Raw genomic sequence first — 19,286 nt, forward strand, 5'->3', positions numbered from 1 at the left:
TCACACCATGAACACACCCGGTTCCAGTATCAAGATGAAGAAATAGAAGACAACCGGCACCTAGGAGCCTCCCTCATCTCCCCTCCCAGGCACCAGCCTCTCCCTTCTTTAAAACCATAGACTGGTGTAGCCAGTATAACAGAATCACAGACTAAACATTCGTACATATCTGATTTCTTTCATTCCACATAGCAGTGTTAATTTGTAAAAACCAAGAACTGGAGACAACCCAAAGACTCAGCAACAGAAATAATACGTAAGTACATTGAGATCTGTTCATACAAGGTAATAGAATACAGCAACCAAAATGAATGACCTGTTGCTGCACGCAGCAGCATGGATTAGTTTTACAAACATAATGTTGAGCCAAAGAAGCCATACTCAAACAAATATGCAATTCAAAAACAAACAAAAGTAAGCTACGGGGTTGGAAGTCAGAGCTGTGGTTCCCTATGGGGGTGATAAAAAGAGTAATGTCCCAGGAGTTTTTCAACATTTTCAATTGTAGTCATTATAACAGGTGTATAAGTGTAAGGGTTTAGGTTTTGGGTTGACTGTAGTTTTAGGGTTAGAGTTATATGTTGTGATTGCTGGTGATTTTTGATATATTTATTGGCTACTCTTTTGTGACATGTCTGTTTACATCTTTTGTCCGTTTTTTCTGTAAGGTTGTGTGTGTGTTGCTCATTGATTACCTCTTCTTTCTCTTTTACATATTCTAGATATCAGTCCTCTCTATTGTATCTATGGTTATACTTCTCTGGTTATATGTGTTGCAAATATCTTCTCCTACTCCAGGTCTTCCTCTTCCCCTCCTTACTGGTGTCTCTTTAAAGTTGAGATGTAATTTGCATACCATAAAACACACCTATTTAAAGTGTACATTTCAGTGCAAGGTTGTGTATTTATCACCAGTATCTAATTCCAGAATGTTTTCATTAGCCCAAAAGAAACCTCATTCCCAAAAGAAACCCCATTTCATCAACCCATAAGAAATTTCTTATTCCCTCTTGGCAATCACTACTCTATTTTTTGCCTATTCTGAACACTTCCTATAAAAGAGAATCATACAATATGCTTCTTTTGTGTCTGGATTCTATCACTTAACAAAGTGTTTTCACGGTTCATCCATGTTATAGAGTTAGGCACTTCATCTCTTTCTATGGCTAAATACTACTCCATTGTATAAATAAAACAGATTTTGTTCATCAATTCATCAATTGATGGACATTTACGTTGTTTCCACGATTTGGTTATTATGAATAATGCTGTTATGAACAATTGTGTACAAATTTTGTGTGAACATATGTTATCAATTCTCTTGGATTTAAAACTAGGAGTGGAATTTCTAGGTTATATGGTAACTCTATGTTTAACTTTTTGAGGAATGGCCAAACTTCTCAAAAACAGTCCATTGTTTTACATTCCCACTAGTAAGATATGAGAGTTCCCATTTCCCCACATTCTTGCCAACACTTACTTATTGTCTGTCTTTTTGGTTATGCCATCATAGAGGATATGAAGTGGTATTTTATTGTGGTTTTGATATGCCTTTTCCTAATGACAAATTATTTTAGCATCTTTTCATATACTTTCTGGCCTTTTGTATAGCTTCCTTGGAGAAATGTTTATTCAAATCCTCTGCTCATTTTTAAATTGGATTTTTAAAAAATCATCGAGTAATAAGAGTCACTATATTCTGGACATAAGTCCTTCATCACATATATGATTTGCAAATATTTTCTCCCTTTCTGTGGGTTGTCTTCTCACTCTGTTGATAGTGTTCTCTGGATTACAAGATTTTTAATTTTGATGAAATCTAACTTATCTATTGCTTTCTTTGATTGCTTGTGGTTTTGGTGTTCTAGCTAAGAAACCATTGCCTAATCGAGGGCTATATGAGTTTGCACCTACGTTTTCTTCTAAGAGTTTTACAGTTTTGACTTTCAGCTTTGGTCTACCATCCACATGGAGTGAATTTTGGGTATGGTGTGAGGTAGGGGTTTGATTTCATTTCTTTAAATGTGGACATTCAGTTGTCCCAGCACTATTTGTTTAAAAGACTCTTCTTTCTCTTACTGAATTGCCTTGCCATCCTTGTCAAAATCAACTGACCATAAATGAAGGGTTTATTTTTTTACTCTGAATTCTATTCCATTGATCTGTATGGCTATCCTTATGCCAGTACCACATTGTCTTGATTGCTGTAACTTTGCATTAAGTTTTGAAATTAGGAAGTGTACATCATTTTTTTCAAAATTGTAAAGGCTATTCTGGGTTCCTTGCATTTCTATATCAATTTTAGGATCAGCCTGTCAATTGCTGCAGAAAAAGCATCTGGGATTTTGATAGGGATTATATTGAATCTGTTGAACAGCTTGAGGAGTATTGCTATCTTAACAATATTGTATGTTCCAATCCATGAATATGGGATGTCTTTCTATTTATTTAGGTCTTCTTTAATTTCTTTCAACAGCATTTTATAGTTTTTACTATGTAAATCTTGTACCTCTGTTAAATTTATTCTTAAGTATGTTATTTCCTGTGATGCTATTGTAAGTGGAGTTGTTTTCCTAATTTTATTTCCAGATTAGTCATTACTAGTACATAGAAATTGCTAATACATAGAAATTCAACTTATGTTTGTATATTGATCTTATATCCTGCAACCTTGCCAAGCTCATTTATTACTTCTAGTAGATTCCTTTAACATAGATTACTTAAAATTTCCTATATACAAGGTCATGTCATCTGCAAAAAGAGATAGTTTTACTTCTTTCTTTCCAGTCTGGATGCCTTTTATTTTACTTTCCTACATAATTGTCCTGACTAGAACTCCTAGAACAATGTTAAATAGAAGGGGTGGGAGTAGATATCCCTGCCTTGTCCTTAATCTTAGAAGAATGTTAGATATTTCACCATTTCACCATTCAGCCTTTCTACCTTAATTATATATTAGTTGTGGGGTTTTCATAAATGCTTTTATCAGATCGAGGAAGTTCCCTTCTATTCCTAGTCTGTTGATCGTTTTTATCATGAAGCAATGTTGGATTTTGTCAAATGATTTTTCTGTATCTATTGAGATGAGTATATTTTTTATTCTAGCCTATTTAATTCTAATATGATGTATTACATTGATTGATCTTATCTTGAACCAACTAACAGTATCCTTTGCTGAACAAAGGTTCTTAATATAGGTCAGTTTATCAATCTTTTACTTCAGATTTCATGGTTTTTTTTTGTGTCTTGTATAAGAAATTTTGCCTATCCCAAGATCATGAAGATATTCTCCTATGTTATCTTTTATATGCTTTGTTGTTTTTACCTTTCACATTTAGATTTACAATCCATTTAGAATTGATTTTGCATAGTGTGTTTATAGAGATCAACATAAATTTTGTCCATATTGATTTTCAGTTGACTCAGCACTATTTACTGAAAAGATCATCCTTTCCTTGCTCTGATGACAAAAGCGTCACCTTTGTCATAAATTGAGCATGTATGTGTACTTCTAGACTCTCTATTCTGGTCTACTGAGTATTTGTCTAATTGTGCTCCAGTGACACATTGTCTTAATGACTGAGCTTCATACCAAACTGGACATCCTGTAGTGTAAGTCCTCTTACTTTGTTCTTTTTATTCAAGATTAGATTGCCTGTTTTTGGCACCTTGTATTGCTATACAAATTTTACAATCAACTTGTGACCCAATATACACAAATTCTGGAACTTTTATTGAGATTGCATTGAGTCTATTGATCAGTTTTGGAGAGAACTGACATTTTTACAATATTGAGGACCCATGTGAGTTCATCAGTATGGAATTTTTTAAGCTTTGTCTTTTCTATAATTTTATTTAATGATTATAAATAAATATAGTAAAAGTAACAGCAACAATAATAATAGCTAACCCTTAAAAATAGTTACTGTATGCTTTGTGGGCATTATCTTATTTCATTATAAAAATTTGCCAAAAATTATGAGACCCTCCCTGAAGAAAGACATAACATTTTGTTAAAGACATAGAAACAGTATTTGAATAAATAGCGAGGCACAGCATATCGTCAGATGGGAAGAATTGATCATCATAAGAGTGCCAATTATTTTCAAATAAATATTTACTTTAAATTACTTCCTGTCAGAATATCAATGTGTCTTCTTAGAGCTGTACCAAAAAAGCATTTTAGCACTTATAATGAAGAAATTCTAAATGTTTTAGAATTGACAACTTTTTCGGGTTTTATTATTTTTATAAAGATTTTAATTTCTTTATTTGTGAGAGAGAGAGAGAGAGAGAGACAGTGAGAAAGACCACTAGTGAGAGAAAGGACAGAGGGAGAAGCAGACTCCCGACTGAGCAGGGAATCCAACTCAGGGCTCGATCCCAGGACCCCAGGATCATGACTTGAGGCAAAGGTAGCCACTTAACCAAGTAAGCTGCCCAGGCACCCCATAGAATTGACAACTTTTTAAAAAAGGTTTTTTTTTTTTTTTTCTTGGGCAGCCGGGTGGCCCAGCGGTTTGGCGCCGCCTTCCGCCCGGGGTGTGATCCTGGAGACCCGGGATGGAGTCCCACGTTGGGCTCCCTGCATGGAGCCTGCTTCTCCCTCTGCCTATACCTCTGCCTTTCTCTCAGTGTCTGCCATAAATAAATTTAAAAAAAAATTTTTTTTTAAGATTTTTTTCTTTAATTTCAAAAAAGAATATCAAGGTAAAATTGCTTTACCAGATATAAAATGTTCTACAATGGTAATGTAATAATTTTTTAAACTATATGGTTTAGTTTATAAATAAGCTTACAGATCAGAATACCAGAAAGTCCAAAAGATCTGAGGATGTATTTAACACATGGTAAAAACAGCTTTTTTGTCCAGTGGCGAAAAGATAGCTTATTTAATTAGTGCTATTAACATAATTGGTTATTAATCCAAAATCATAATGAATGGATTAAAGTGTGAAATGAAAAACATAAACCAAAAAAAAAAAAAAAAGGAAAAAATGTTAGGAGAAAGTTTACATCGCCTCAAGATTGGGAAGGAAGAGAGACTTATACAACACAGGGAATCTAGAATCCAAAAGGAGGAAGACTAACAAGTTCAACTATAGCAAGTTAAAATGCAAAAACAAAATGGAAAATATTTGCAATTTTTTTTACTAATGAGTTAATATCCAGAATATACAAAGTGATCTTGCTGATTTAAAGAGAAAAACAAAAACAAAAACAAAACCTCAACCCAATAGAAACATGAGCAAAGGGTATGACCAGGCAATACAGAGAAACTGAAATGAAAATAACCAGTAAACATTTAAAAAGATCTCTTCACTCTCTTCTAGACAGGAAACTACAACTTATATCACCAAGATAGCATTTTTTACCAATTACGTTGGCAAGAATTATAAGGCTTGTAGAGGAAACAGACAATCTTATACAACGCTAGTGGGAGGGCAAATTCCTTCCTTTCAGTAAAGGAAACTCATTGGTAACATCAGTTAAAATGTCAAACCTTTATACCATTGAACCCAGCATTTCCATTTGGTGGATGATGTATTTCCGAGGACATATGTTCACAGATGGTTTTTTGCAGCTACGTAAGATCTATTGTGCGTACAATACGAGGTACCCATAACAGCTTTAGGTTGAAAAAGCAAGTTGCAGGGGCCCCTGGGTGGCTCAGGTAGTTGGGTGTCTGCCTTGGGCTCAGATGGTGTTCTCGGGGTCCTGAGATCGAACCCCACATCCGGCTCCCTGCTCAGCAGGAAGCCTACGTGTCCCTCTCCCTCTACTGCTCCCCTTGCTCCTGCTTTCTCTGTATCAAATAAAAAAAAATATTTTTTAAAAAGAAAAAGCAAGTTGCAAAGTAACGTTATAGACTCTTAATGATATGCATTTAAATAACATTTATTATGCAGTAGGGTCAGTTCCAAGTGATTCACAGGTATTTGTTTATTCCTGGAAACATCCAGTGTGACTGAGGTTGGGCTCCTATCAGTCCTCGTTTGTTGATGGGGAAGTGGTAGCACCAAAAGATCACAGAGCAGACATGTAATGGAGATGGGATTGGAATCCAAGCCCTCGGATTCAATTCTGTTTGTAACCTCTCTGGTGTTCTGTATGTTGATCCCATTTTTTTTTTTTTTTTTAATGATCCAATTTTAAAGAAGGAGGAGGAAAGAAAGAAAGAAAAAGAAAGAAAGAAGAAAGGTTGGGAGAAAAGAAGAAGAAGAAGAAGAAAGGAGACCACTATACAGGAAATATTTTTATGAACTGTATAGTCTGAAAGAAGTGTGGGAAGTTTTTCTGCATTTTAACACATTCCTTTGGTTGCAAGATCACTGATTCTCTCGCTAGAATCATCTGGAGAGTTTTTAAAATGCGGATGCCCAGGTTCCTCCCACCACCCCTTCCCAGATTGTTATTTTTTTTTAAAGACTTAATGTATTTATTCATGAGAGACAGAGAGAGAGAGGCAGAGACATAGACAAAGGGAGAAGCGGGCTCCCGGCGGAGAGCCTGATGCAGGACTCGATCCCAGGACCCCGGGATCACACCCTGAGCCGAAGGCAGCAGCTCAACCGCTAAGCCAACCAGGTGTCCTCCCAGATTATGATTTAATTGGTTTGGTGGATAGCCTGGGCATCAGATTCTTACAAGCTCCCCTATTGATTTTTTATGGTGTAGCAAAGTCTGAGAACCACTGGCACAGACAACTTGGGTCTAAAAGCCAGTTTTGGAATAGTTTGGCATGTGATCTGTGAAGGTATTTTTGCAATTGTCCTGTTAACCACTAGATGGAGTGTTGCCCACATGACAACAACGCAGCAGCCCGTTTTTGCAGCAGTGTTTGGTAGGGGAAGTAGGAAGCATCCAGGAAGGGAGATTGGTCCACCAGCTCTGTGACCAAGTAATCCGCCCGGCTGTAGCCTAACACTGTATCATGTAGTTAGCATACATCTTTTTAAAGTTCTTGGAAGAGATTCTTATCTTTTAAGCTTGACATTCCCTCAAGTCAGAGAGGCACAGCTCTTTCCTTTCTTCCTGTCTTCATGTCTTTCCTTGGATAGGAATTACAGAAAGTCATTCTTTGTGGAAAGGCCACACCCTCTGTTGTTTGGCTGCAAGAGTAAAATGGTATGAAGCACTCTGAAAATCTCCTAATTAAAAATACACAATTGACTGTGTATTAAATAGCCAGGGGGGCAATATTTAAACCCTATGCATAGATTTAGATTTGTGGTAGGAGTAAATAAGGCAGTCAGGAGAAAGCTATTAAATTAACAAAAGTCCTGTCCCCCTAACACACGAGAGTGCGATTTTTCCGGAAAGCAAATATCTCTGTGCTTTATCTTGTCTTATTAAGATCTCAAAATAAATACCACCAATATTTGGTGGTGCACTGTTGATTCCTTAAAGGGCCAGAAGCTGATTTCCTGTAAGCGCTTAACTCGTAAGGATTATGGGCAAAGTCAAGAAACATATTCAAAAAAAAATCTGCAATAAAATTAGCCTGAAAACTAACTGTAATGACTGTATCAGTGTTTCCACTATTTGGACTTTTTCCCATCAGAATTTCTAGTGTTCCTAGTGAACATACAATTTGCATGTTTCCTAGAACAAAGAACTCCATCTCACCAAGGAATGAGATGATGGCTTTATTCTAGAGCAGGGGATTCACGTGAAAGACTTGAGGTCATAGCTATTCATTCACAAAGCAGTCTAAGAATTATGAGGTGGACCATCCTGCCAAAAATCTGTACCCAAATCTATACTAGTTAGGTTTCTCCAGGGAAACAGAACAACAGGAGAGATAGATAGATAGATAGATAGATAGATAAATAGATAGATAGATATGTATGTATGTACATCTATTTTATATGTATATAGAAATAAATATAAATATGCATACATATATGAATGAATATTTATACATATATGTATAAATAAATACAAATGTATATAAATAGGCCTATGTTTGATTTATTTTATGGAATTGGCAATTCCTAATGATACATTTCTCCACAATTATGGAGGCTGAGAAGTTCCAAGATATGGAGTCAGGAGGCTGGAGACCCTGGGGGAGACAATGGTGTAAGTTCCAGTCCAAGTTGAAGTCCAGAGTCGGAACACCATGAGACAGAGAGAGTTAGTTCTCCCTTACTCAGGCTTTTTGTTCCATTCAGGCCTTCAAAGGATTGGGTGGAAATCCAAAAGCTTTGTTTGAGTGTGTTCCACAGATTTCTAGTTCCTTGGGATGGTGATATAGGCAATTTCGTATTAAAGGGTTCCAATGTCAAATAAGTTTGGAAAATCCTGGATGAAATAGTTACACAAATTTCTTTTCTTCAGCCCTTCTCAAAGCTTTTACTATGTCAACATGCTTTGGGATTATCCAAGAGAGGTGATACTTTGCAAAGCTTTCCAAACTTATTTAACACAATATCTTGTTTGGCATTTAGCACCTCTCCAAAACCTGGAGCACTGCTTTGTAAAACACCTTAGAACAGAGACTGTATTTTTTTTAATAATAGATTTATTTTTTAATTGGTGTTCAATTTACCAACATACAGAATAACACCCAGTGCTCATCCAGGCAAGTGCCCCCCTCAGTGCCCGTCACCCATTCACCCCCACTCCCTGCCCTCCTCCCCTTCCACCACCCCTAGTTCGTTTCCCAGAGTTAGGAGTCTTTATGTTCTGTCTCCCTTTCTGATATTTCCCACACATTTCTCAGAGACTGTGTTTTATTTGATTTTGTACCCCAGCCTCGAGTTCCATGCCTGTCAAACAGAAGAGACCCAATAAATGCTTGAGGGTCTATTAAATGAAATGATGAATGAAGAATAAAAGATTCATAGAGATATGGCCTAGCCATAAACATATTCTACACAAGACTAGCCTGAGACTATGGCAAGGACTTTCTGGCCCATTCCCAGAGAGCCAAAAATGTGAAATAGATTTTGAGGACCTTGGAGTAGAGACTACACTCTCCATTATGGGAGATGCTACAGGAAGAATGAAGTACTTCACACTTTCTAAGTAAAGTAGATGCCACCTATGCCCTGACCATATCCCCTATTCCTATTCCTCCCAACTTCTGGCACCTGCATTTCTTTCTTCCTTTTTTTTTAAACAAATTTATTTATTTATTTATTTATTTATTTATTTATTTATTTAACTTATAACAGCAAGAGAAAGAAGGAGAGAGAGCACGAGCAGCTGGGGGTGGGGTAGAAGGGGTTGCAGAGTGACAGGGAAAAGCAGACTCCCTGCTGAGCAGGGAGCCCAATGATGGGCTCAATCCCAGGACCCTAAGATCACGACCTGAGCCCAAGGCAGACGCTTAACTGACTGAGCCATCCAGGCACCATGGCACCTGCATTTCTGTCTGAACTTTTCTTTTACTGCAAGAGCCAGCTCTGCTGTCCACTTACCAGGCCCCTGGGAGTAACTCTCACCAGTGATCAACTGGAATCGGTGTATAAATAAATACCCAGTTCCTCCCCGCCTCAGATGGGATAACCCTTAGTGTTGTGACATATACCCCTCCCAGAGTGCTCCAGTGGACTGTGTATAAATGGCCCACAGAGGCAACTTGACATGGCATTGGCTCCTCCCATCCCTCACTCACTTGCCCATGCTCCTGCTAAGATCCGCTAGGATCACCACTCACATGTACTACTTGATCCTGATCCTTGGCCCACATTCTGCTTTTTGAGGACCATTAATATAAGAGGGCTCACCTTCCTATGGACTCTTTCTTGTCCTGATGCCACCTCAACTACAGGACATCAGGACCTCAGGAAATTCCTCCTAAATTATTTCTTGGAGTCCTCAAAGGGAGCCTCCCATTGGCTTATAGTCCCGTTTATCATCTGCAGTCATCCTATGTGCCCCAGTCATTCATTCAATTGGTATTAAAGAGAGACTCTGTGATGTGCCTGGTATAGTGCCAGGCACTTGGGATGCAAAAGTGACCAAGACAGCCCTTGTAAAGCTTCCAGTCTTATAGAAAAGAGAAGCACAAATCACATTATTACACAAATCAACATGCAATGTTAATCTTTAATAAGTTCTGAGACGTACTATGAAGGACAATAACAGGAGGGCCTAACACAAGGAAAGGTGTAAAGAAGGATTCTCAGAGGAATTGAGCTTATCACTGAAATATGAAGGATGACTATGAACTAGTAGATGAGGGAGTGGGGAAGAGAGGTCAAGGAAGAGTGAACAGCATATGCAAAGGCCCTGGGTAGAGGAATGTGCTTCTTTCCATGCCAATGTTCATGACAGATGGGTCTTCCAAGGTTCCTAAAGCCATCGGTCCCATCTAGGAAGCAGGATCAGAGATGAGGGGAAGGCACCCTTCTTAGCTCTGTCAAGCTTTGTCCTCTGGGGTTCCATATACCTTTGTGTGTTCTCTGAGGCTCACAGATGTCTCCCCTGCAGATTAACTCCATCTCCTGTTATGTAGACTGTTCAGCGGTGCTTCTTTCTCTGCATAAGGATTGCACTTCTTGGGTCTTGGAGTTGGGCTTGCTTCAGCCAAGAAAATGTGAGCAGGAGTGATAAATGTCACTTTCTAGAGGAGGCCTCCAAGAGCTGATGCACAATTGCCATGCTCTTTCCCCTCTGCCGTGGCAACTGGCAATGTTCCAACTGGGCCAGCTCTGTCTGTCTAGGATGACAGTGACACATGATGTCACACTGCCAATTATCAATAATCATGTAGCATAAGCAAGACATAAACCTTTGTTGTTTCAAGCTCCTGAGATTTGGTGGGTGGGGGGGTGGTGTTACTACTGTAGCACGTAGCTAGCCAATCCTAACTGATAAACCTATGGAAATGTGGTCAGGAAAGACACATGCCAGAAGAATAGCACAGTGGCTAACTGCACGATCTCTGGGGCCCACCAACTTGCATGTGAATCCTGGCTCGGCCATGTCCTCACCAAGAAACCCCAGCAAGTAGCTCAAGCTCTTGATGCTTGTTTCTTCCTCTGTAAAATAGTAATCATTGTTAGTGCATATTTTTGGGAGAATTACCTAAGTTAATTCACATAGTTTGGAAAATCACCAGGCACAGAGTAAGTGCTCGATAAATATTAGCTTTATTACTAATATTTCTTCGAAAACAAACAACAGTTGGTAGCCACAGGTGGCCCAGCTCCCTCCTTAGGAAATACATAATCCATGGGACACTGGGGTGGCTCAGTGGTTGAGCATCTGCCTTCGGCTCAGGTCATGATCTGGGGGTCCCAGGATCAAGTCCTACATCGGGCTCCCTGCAGGGAGCCTGCTTCTCCATCTGCCCGTGTCTCTGCTTCTCTCATGAATAAGTGAATCAAATCTTTTTTTAAAAAAGGAAATATATAATCCAAGGGACACCTCGCTGGCATCTGGCCTCCAGGAGAGACAAGCCTCTATATCAAGGGATGCAAACTCAAATATCCCCAAGGAGCCAGCAAGTGGCATCAATCTTTCTTTCTTTCATTTGTTTTCTTTTTCTTTCTCTCTCTCTCTCTCTTTCTTTCTTTCTTTCTTTATTTCTTTCTTTCTTTCTTTCTTCTTCTCTTTCTTTTTTCATGTTGGGAAAAAGGCTCAGCTACAAAGAAAAATCTGACTCTTCTATAATAAAATCAAGGGTGTAGATGAAGTGATAAATGATAGCTGATGCTCAGCTTCCAAGCTGGGGGGCTCTGGGTGATGTGGGTGCTATGGGGGGAGAAGAGCCCTGGAGAGTTCATTCCTCACTCTAAGGGGCAGCCCCAGGGGCCACCCACAAAGGCAGGTGCAGTGATTTTTCTAAGGCAGTAGGAGGTTCAGATTTTTAAAAAGTGAACTTTAAAAAAACAAAACAACAACAACAACAAAAAAACACTGTCTCAGCTACACAGCTATATTCAAAAGTTGAATGTGGCCTGTAATTGGCAGCTTTTGTTTTCAAGACCTCTGGAACTCATACGAGGCAGATGTTCAAACACTTGCATTGCTAAATGTTTGGATTCTTCCCTGAATGGCTTTTCCAGAACCCAGGTAACACCATTCCAAAGATGCACTTAGGTTCCCATCTCATCTTATGTTAATGCAAACATAAAACCCCTCCCAATTTTGAAACAGCAACGTTTTCAAGATCTACCATCCTCCCAAAGTTGCCCAGCCATTGGTTCCAGTCTGAGCTCAAACCAGTGTGAGTGGTATCTTCTCAGCAGTCTTTGGGAAAAGCAAGCTTGTCCCAGGCTCCTGGTCTCAATATGGAAGCTGATTAGAGAGGGAGCAACGCAAAGCCTGCCCCATGTCTCCAGCTCCCAACCCCTTTCAGGGCCACCGTTTGGAAGGAATAGGTTTGGGGGCAACTCTGAAGGATTGGCCCCTGTTGCAGCCTGGAGCCACACTGCCATTCACTTGTCTATTTGGAATCTGTCCCAATCCCCCCTTCCCGGGAGACTTCCTCCCACACTCTCCCTTCTCTCGCACACCGTGGGGACAGGTCAGAGAGTTTAAGAAGTGATCCTGTCCCACTTTTGTCTGTTAACCTTGGCCTGGGGAAACAGTGATCTTACATCAGCCAGAGTGAAGCAGCGGGATCCTTCCAAACCATTACCAGTGGCTTCTAGGTTGACACCAGGCAGATCACTGATTTTTTTTTTTTTTGATGATTCAATCTCTTATCTGTAACGTAGGTGTAATAATAGCATCCTCAGAGAGTCACGTGCCACATAACTCATTAGCATTTCCAAATTCCAGTGAGAGGCTCAGTGGAGATGTGGTAGGTAGGCCCCAGCTGCACTGCTCCGCGTGAGCCCATACAGGGATCTCTCCACTCTCAGGTCGCAGTCAGATGGCGAAAAAATTTTGAGAACCGTGATTTAAAATACCTCACTATGGGGATCCCTGGGTGGCTCAGCGGTTTAGCGCCTGCCTTCGGCTCAGGGCTTGATCCTGGAGACCTGGGATCCAGTCCCACGTCGGGCTCCCTGCATGGAGCCTCCTTCTCCCACTGCCTGTGTCTCCGCCTCTCTCTCTCTCTGTGTCTCTCATGAATAAATAAAATCTTTAAAAAATAAATAAATAAATAAAATAAAATACTTCACTATGATGCATTAGTACTTCACGTGACTGTCAGAGCTGCTCACCTCAATTTATCTTTCCATGTGAGTTTCTCCAAACAGAGCTGGCAGATTTTTTTCTCCCGAATCTGACCCAATTCCAATTCCAAACTTTCTCTCATTTCTTGCATGTGGTCTAAACACATAGCCACACACAAACACGGGAACAGATCGGTTTTTGATCCCATGGAAGAGGGAAAACAGGGCGAGCCCTCAGTGGGTAATGAAATGCGGGGAGCCTAATGTTCTGGAAGAACAAAAACCTTTCTAGAGACTTTGTTGTTTCAGAATCGTCCTCATTAATATTAGAAGACATTTGCTGCCACTTTAAAAGATGAAGCTTTGTAACATGTCTGTAACTAGTGCAGAACAAATTAATTTATTTCAGGTTGGTTCATAGTAGCAGTGGGGGAAGTTCTTGCTTATACCTCAATCCTTCTAGCAGATACACGGGCTGATTCTTTCTTCTGCGTGAGCTTTGGACATGGCAGGTCCTTGAGGAAGGGCTTGTTAGCTCTGAGGAGAGAGCAGCAAGGTTTTCCTTCATCTCTACCAAGCACCCACTGGAGCAAACGACATCGGCTTTAAAGGTATCTGGTTATTTCTATACTCTGTTACTCTCCAAATACTCTTGGCCCCGCACTTAGAAGAGAAGGGGGGGGGTGTAAGGGGCAGTAGAGGTGGGGTCCACCCACATATGCTTGCCAGCCCCTGGTGACCAGGAGCACACAGATGGGCCTCAGCCAGCAGGAGTCAAGAGGTCAGCTGACTCTGGGCAAATTTCCTTCATTAGATCATAGTGTATGGGCTACTGGAGCTTTCCAAACATCTATTTATGAAAACATAGCAATACCAAAGCTGATATTCAGCACCCTGGCCAACCCAGTTCTGATCAGTCAGAGGTCTCTTCTGACTAGACAGTGCCTATGCCTTCTGGGTTTTTCGATATTTCAAATGTTGTCCCTGCCCATTGGTATGGGAGACACTAATGGATCCCAGTTATTTATGTGTATGAGTTCATTTAATCTTCACACAGTCTTGCTACGTAGAAGCTATTATTATGCCCATTTGCACAAGTTAGAAAAGTGAGGCTCCAGTTAAGATTTGAGAAAATCCAGTCAACCAGCTGGAAGAAGCAGGATTCTCCTCTGTGGGGACAAGGGTCTAGGCTGGCTCACTCATCTTTGTCTTCCCAGGTCTGGTCCAGAGTAGGTACTCAGTAAATATCTATTAAATAAATGCACATAAGAGTAAATAGTTAAATGGATGTCCATGGGCCCTCATTATCCCATTTCATGGCTATGCCTCCTTGGGGAACAGGACCCTTCTGGTTTCTTGTGTCTTGCTTCCTCTTCTAACTGGTCGTGATTAAGCCCCTGCCTTAGAGCAAAGCTGGCTGGCAGGGGAGCCAAGATTACACAGCAGCTAGCCCTTCGTAAAGAAAGACACCCCCCTTTCCTGCCATGGCCTCCATTTAAGCTCCCTTCACCTCTGTAGCACCCTCCTGCAGCCCTGCCAGGGGTGAGTGTATCATCAGTTCTGTCTTCACCATCTGTGTGTCTTTGGCCAAGTCACTTAACTCCTGAGTGTCCATTTCCTCAACTGTAAAATGGAACAAATGATAAAGCTTACCATACAGGTTGGATGAGATGAGCTTTTTGTAGGCTTTATCACAGTGATCCTGTTATCATAACAGAGCAATTGAAGAAAACATCTTTCAGAATATAGACATGGGAGTTCACTGTACTAATCTCTCTGCTTTTGAGTATTTGGAAACTTTATATTTTTTCTTTTTTTCTTTTTTTAAGTAAGGCTCAGAGAAAGGCTCTTGAGTTAGTCCTTAGTGCTGTTCATCAAATATTGCCCATTCTTTTTCCCCTGGAAATGATAGGATCGAAGGTGGTCATGTGACTTGCCATGTGACACAGAGTCAGCTATATGACTCTCTTTGGCCCATAAAATGTGACTGAAAGCAATTGTGTGTCACTTCCAGGCAGAAGCTCTGAGTCAGAGCACCATTTACCAAGCTCGCTTGCCCTCTGCCATGAAGTTGGCAATGTGCTGGCTAATGGTTCCTTTGTCAACCTATGACCTGGAGTGAGGATGACTCAGGGCAAAGCCTCCAGTCTCCCAACAATGGGCACTTAGTATGACCAAGCAATAAACCCTTGCTATTTTAAGCCCCTGAGATTTGGGGGTTGTTTGTTACCACATCAGGACCTATCACAAACTGTCGGATGCAGACAAGATTCAGAGAACAAAGAGGCTCTTGGCAGAAGAGCACAGGCCATGGCTAGTGGCTGATGACTGACCTTCCCCTCCAGGATACCATGAGACAGAAGTAGAGGTGGAGGGCAGGTGAAGCCCAGCCTCTATAAGGAGGCCTTTTCAATAGTTCTTCCTACTTCAGTGAAAAGAGAGGATAGGAGGCAGTGGAAGTATGGCTTCATTTTATCTTCTCTCCCCACCAGCCAATGTCATAGTTCCCTTGCCTTTGGCATGTGCTCCCAGACTCACATCAGCCCCCACCCTCCCTCTGCCTAATACAAGTACTTGGGTAATCCTTTAAGATTCCAGATCATGATGAAAACTACCATTGACATTTCTTGCACTGTTTGTCCAAGAACCAATCCATTGCCCTTTCTACCAGTACTTTCCACCTCTCATGTGGTAGTAAATGTCTAAATTTCTTAATGGTTTGGGTCTGTATTTTTATAAAGTCATGTAAAGAAAGATGCCAAAATCCTAAGCGTACAATTTAGCAAATTATCAGCCAAGACCCTTGTAATTATCACTCAGTTGGGAGATTCTTGCAAGATGCTAAATTGGAACTTCGACTGAGGTACCAAGACCCAAAGAGGCTGCATTCCAAAGCAATAAGCCTAAAACCAGTTGTATGACTCTTGAAACCAGGACCAACTGGAGGGTATAGAAGGATTGAGTTGTTGGTTAGGAGATACCATTTGCAAAAAGCATCTCTTTGCAGAAGACTGAGCTAAGAGTACTAACACCCTCACCCATAAGAAGAGGAGTGGAACTCCTTTCCTCAGTCAAGAGAGTGGGGCTTTAACGGGACCCCACGGAGTGCTTGACATATGTCCCATGCCATAAAGAGGACCCAGTGGGTGGGTGTCTGACGGCTGCTCAGGAAATCTTGAAGACAAGGGAATCCCAGTGGAATTGTTTATCAGTGATCTATCCTTACAAAAACAGCCTAGACAAAGGAATAAGGTTAGCATGGTACCTGGTACACACAGGTGTGTGTCCACCACAGTAGCCATGATTGTCATCATTCTTGCCCTTGAACTTGAGACCTGGTAAAAGGGGTAGACCTCCTCTAGAGAAGGTTCACTAATTTCTGGCTACTGGTTGGATAATTCAGAGCTAGGTCTTGCAGGGCCGCCCACATAAGCATAAGCAGAAGTGCTATCAAAGATCTGAAGGAAGCAGATTTGAACATCTCTCCTATCACCCGTCTCTGCCCCAGAACATCTCTACCATCTTAAATTCTATCATTCATCTTCCTTTGGTTATTACTCTAAAAGCACCTATGAACCATAGAAGGGATGGCCATTAATCTATGCGTTGGGTCATGCCACCGAGTAGCGCCCTGGATCTCTCTGGGATGTGAGTATGCACTGTTTCCTTTTGGACTGCCTAGCATTCCACCCCCTTCCTGTAGAGGGGGTCTCCCCACAATTGGAGCCTCAGTCAGAGGCACACACAAGGATGTTCTAGAGCAAGATTCACCAGCCTACCAAAACCAATACTTAAATTCTCCGGATTCTTTTGAGGTGGGTATTAAATGGTTGGCAGATAAAAATTGGTGATAGGAATGTTTACACCACAGAAGGCAGCAAACTGCCCCAGATCAGAGCTCTTCCCACTGGAGAGCAGGTTGCTAAACATTTACCAGCACACCACTAAGCACATCACTTGGCTTGAGCCAGCTGATCCTATCTGAGGCTTTGAATCTCTGGCAAGGAATCCAAGACAAAGGGACAGGCCAGAATCTGCTTACTGCAGTAGCCTCTGGCCAAAGCAGGGGTTGTCCACTGGGGGTAGTGGCGGTGCCCAGGGGAGGCTCCTCGCGACCATGACTGGGTCTTCCTTCTGCCTCACTTCTTTCGTTCCTGCCCAACCTCCAGGCTTCCAATCAATTCCAAGAGCTGCCCTTTCCCACTAAGTTAACCAGAGCCAGTTCCTCCTGAGGGGTTGTCTGATATAGGTGATTAATAACCTGGGAGACAGGAAGTCTCTGAGGAAGAAGAAGAAGCTCAGTTTGATTTCTCAAGGGGAAGGGCCACTTGGGGCTGAGCAGCTCGGAGCTCATTCACTTAATAAACAGGAGCACCTACTGTGTGCAAAGCAGCAGATATCAACCAGCTATGCCATTCATTCTTTTGTGGATTGTTCCATCATCGTCAGTTCATACCAATCTAGAGATGAACTATTTGAACCCTGCAATGGGTAAAGTGCTATGCAAGGTACTAAGGGGCATACTGGAAAAGTTCAACAATTTGTAGCTCCCTTTCTGAATGTATGGGTTACCTGGTGGCATAGGTATGTGCTCATGTAGCTAAATATCTGCCCGGACACAAACTCTCATTCATGGGACCTGTGACTTCCAACAGTAGGGATCAGGGAAGGCTTTCTGGAGAAGGGAGGATTTGGGGACAGCCTTGACGGTGGTTGCATGTGTGTGTGTGTGTGTGTGTGTGTGTGTGTGTCAGAGAAATGCCATTTCCTTTTTTTTTTCTTAATAAAATACCTCTTTTTACTAGAAAATAATATACATTCATTTCCAGAAAGGGCTCAACAATACAGGAAACATACCTGTGAAATTCACCACCTGAAATCCTACCACCTCCAGGTGACCACAGTTAGCACTGCCACGTGCCCTTCTGCACAGCTGCAGGGAACCAGTTATGCACGCTGTTGTCTAACCAGCTGTTTTCACTCAACAATATGTCATGGACATTTTTCCATGCCAATTATTCCCAATCTACATCACCATTTAAGTGGCTGGAGAGTATTCCATTATACGGATGTACTCTAAATTAATCAAATCCCCATTGATAAACATTTAGTGTTGCGGTCAAGGGCACAGATTCTGGAGCCCAACAGTCCAAGCATAAATCCTGGCTCTCCCACTCGCTGGCTGGGCGATCTTCACTGGAAATCCAACTTCTGAGTGCAGGTTCCTTCTCTATAAAACGGGGTTATTAGTAATACCCACTGCGGAGGGATGTTGTGAGCAGATGTCTGCAAAACATTTTTTAAAAGATTTTATTTATTTATTCATGAGAGACACACAGAGAGGCGGAGTATACATAGGCAGAGGGAGAAGCAGGCTCCTCTCAGGGAGCCAAATGCGGAACTTGAACCCAGGACCCCCAGATCATGACATGAGCCAAAGGCAGATGCTAAACCGCTGAGCCAGGGAGGCGTCCCTCCACAAAACATTTATAACCGTTTCCAGCACAGAGTAGATGCTCAATTACGGCCAACTGTTGTTGCTGTCACAAGCAGGTCTGTGACCATCATCTGGATAGTACTCCCCGTTACCTACCTGGGATAAAACTTAGAGAAGTAGAGTGAGATAGCCAAACGGTGAACATACTGAAGATCTTTTTTTTTTTAATTTATTTATTTATGATAGTCACACAGAGAGAGAGAGAGGCAGAGGGAGAAGCAGGCTCCATGCACCGGGAGCCCGACGTGGGATTCGATCCCGCGTCTCCAGGATCGCGCCCTGGGCCAAAGGCAGGCGTAAACGGCTGCGCCACCCAGGGATCCCCCACACTGAAGATCTCGACGACTGTGGTCCGCCTCAGTGGGGGCGGGGGCCCGTGGTGCGCAGGAGGCCGGAGCGGGCGGCCTCGGCCTGCTGGCCCAGGGTGCCCCAGACCCTGGCACGGCGTCCGCGCGCCAGCCAGCGGGATCTCCCGCCTTGCCCAAGCCTCTGGATGGCCTCCCGGAAGGCGAAGCCGTAGGAAAATTAACCGGTCAGCCTCTCTCACTTTGATTTCTAGAAGGAAAACTAGAGTTGGGGCCATATTTGAAAATATAGGTCAAATCTCGGTTTCTGCGGTGACCGAACACTGTGGGCCCCGGCGACTCCCTCCGTCGGGGCTGGTGCCCGGGTTCCGAGCCCCGGCAGCCGGGCCTGGCTCCCCTCGG

Source organism: Vulpes vulpes, chromosome 14 (assembly GCF_048418805.1).
Source record: "Vulpes vulpes isolate BD-2025 chromosome 14, VulVul3, whole genome shotgun sequence".
In the NCBI taxonomy this organism is placed as follows: Eukaryota; Metazoa; Chordata; class Mammalia; order Carnivora; family Canidae; genus Vulpes; species Vulpes vulpes.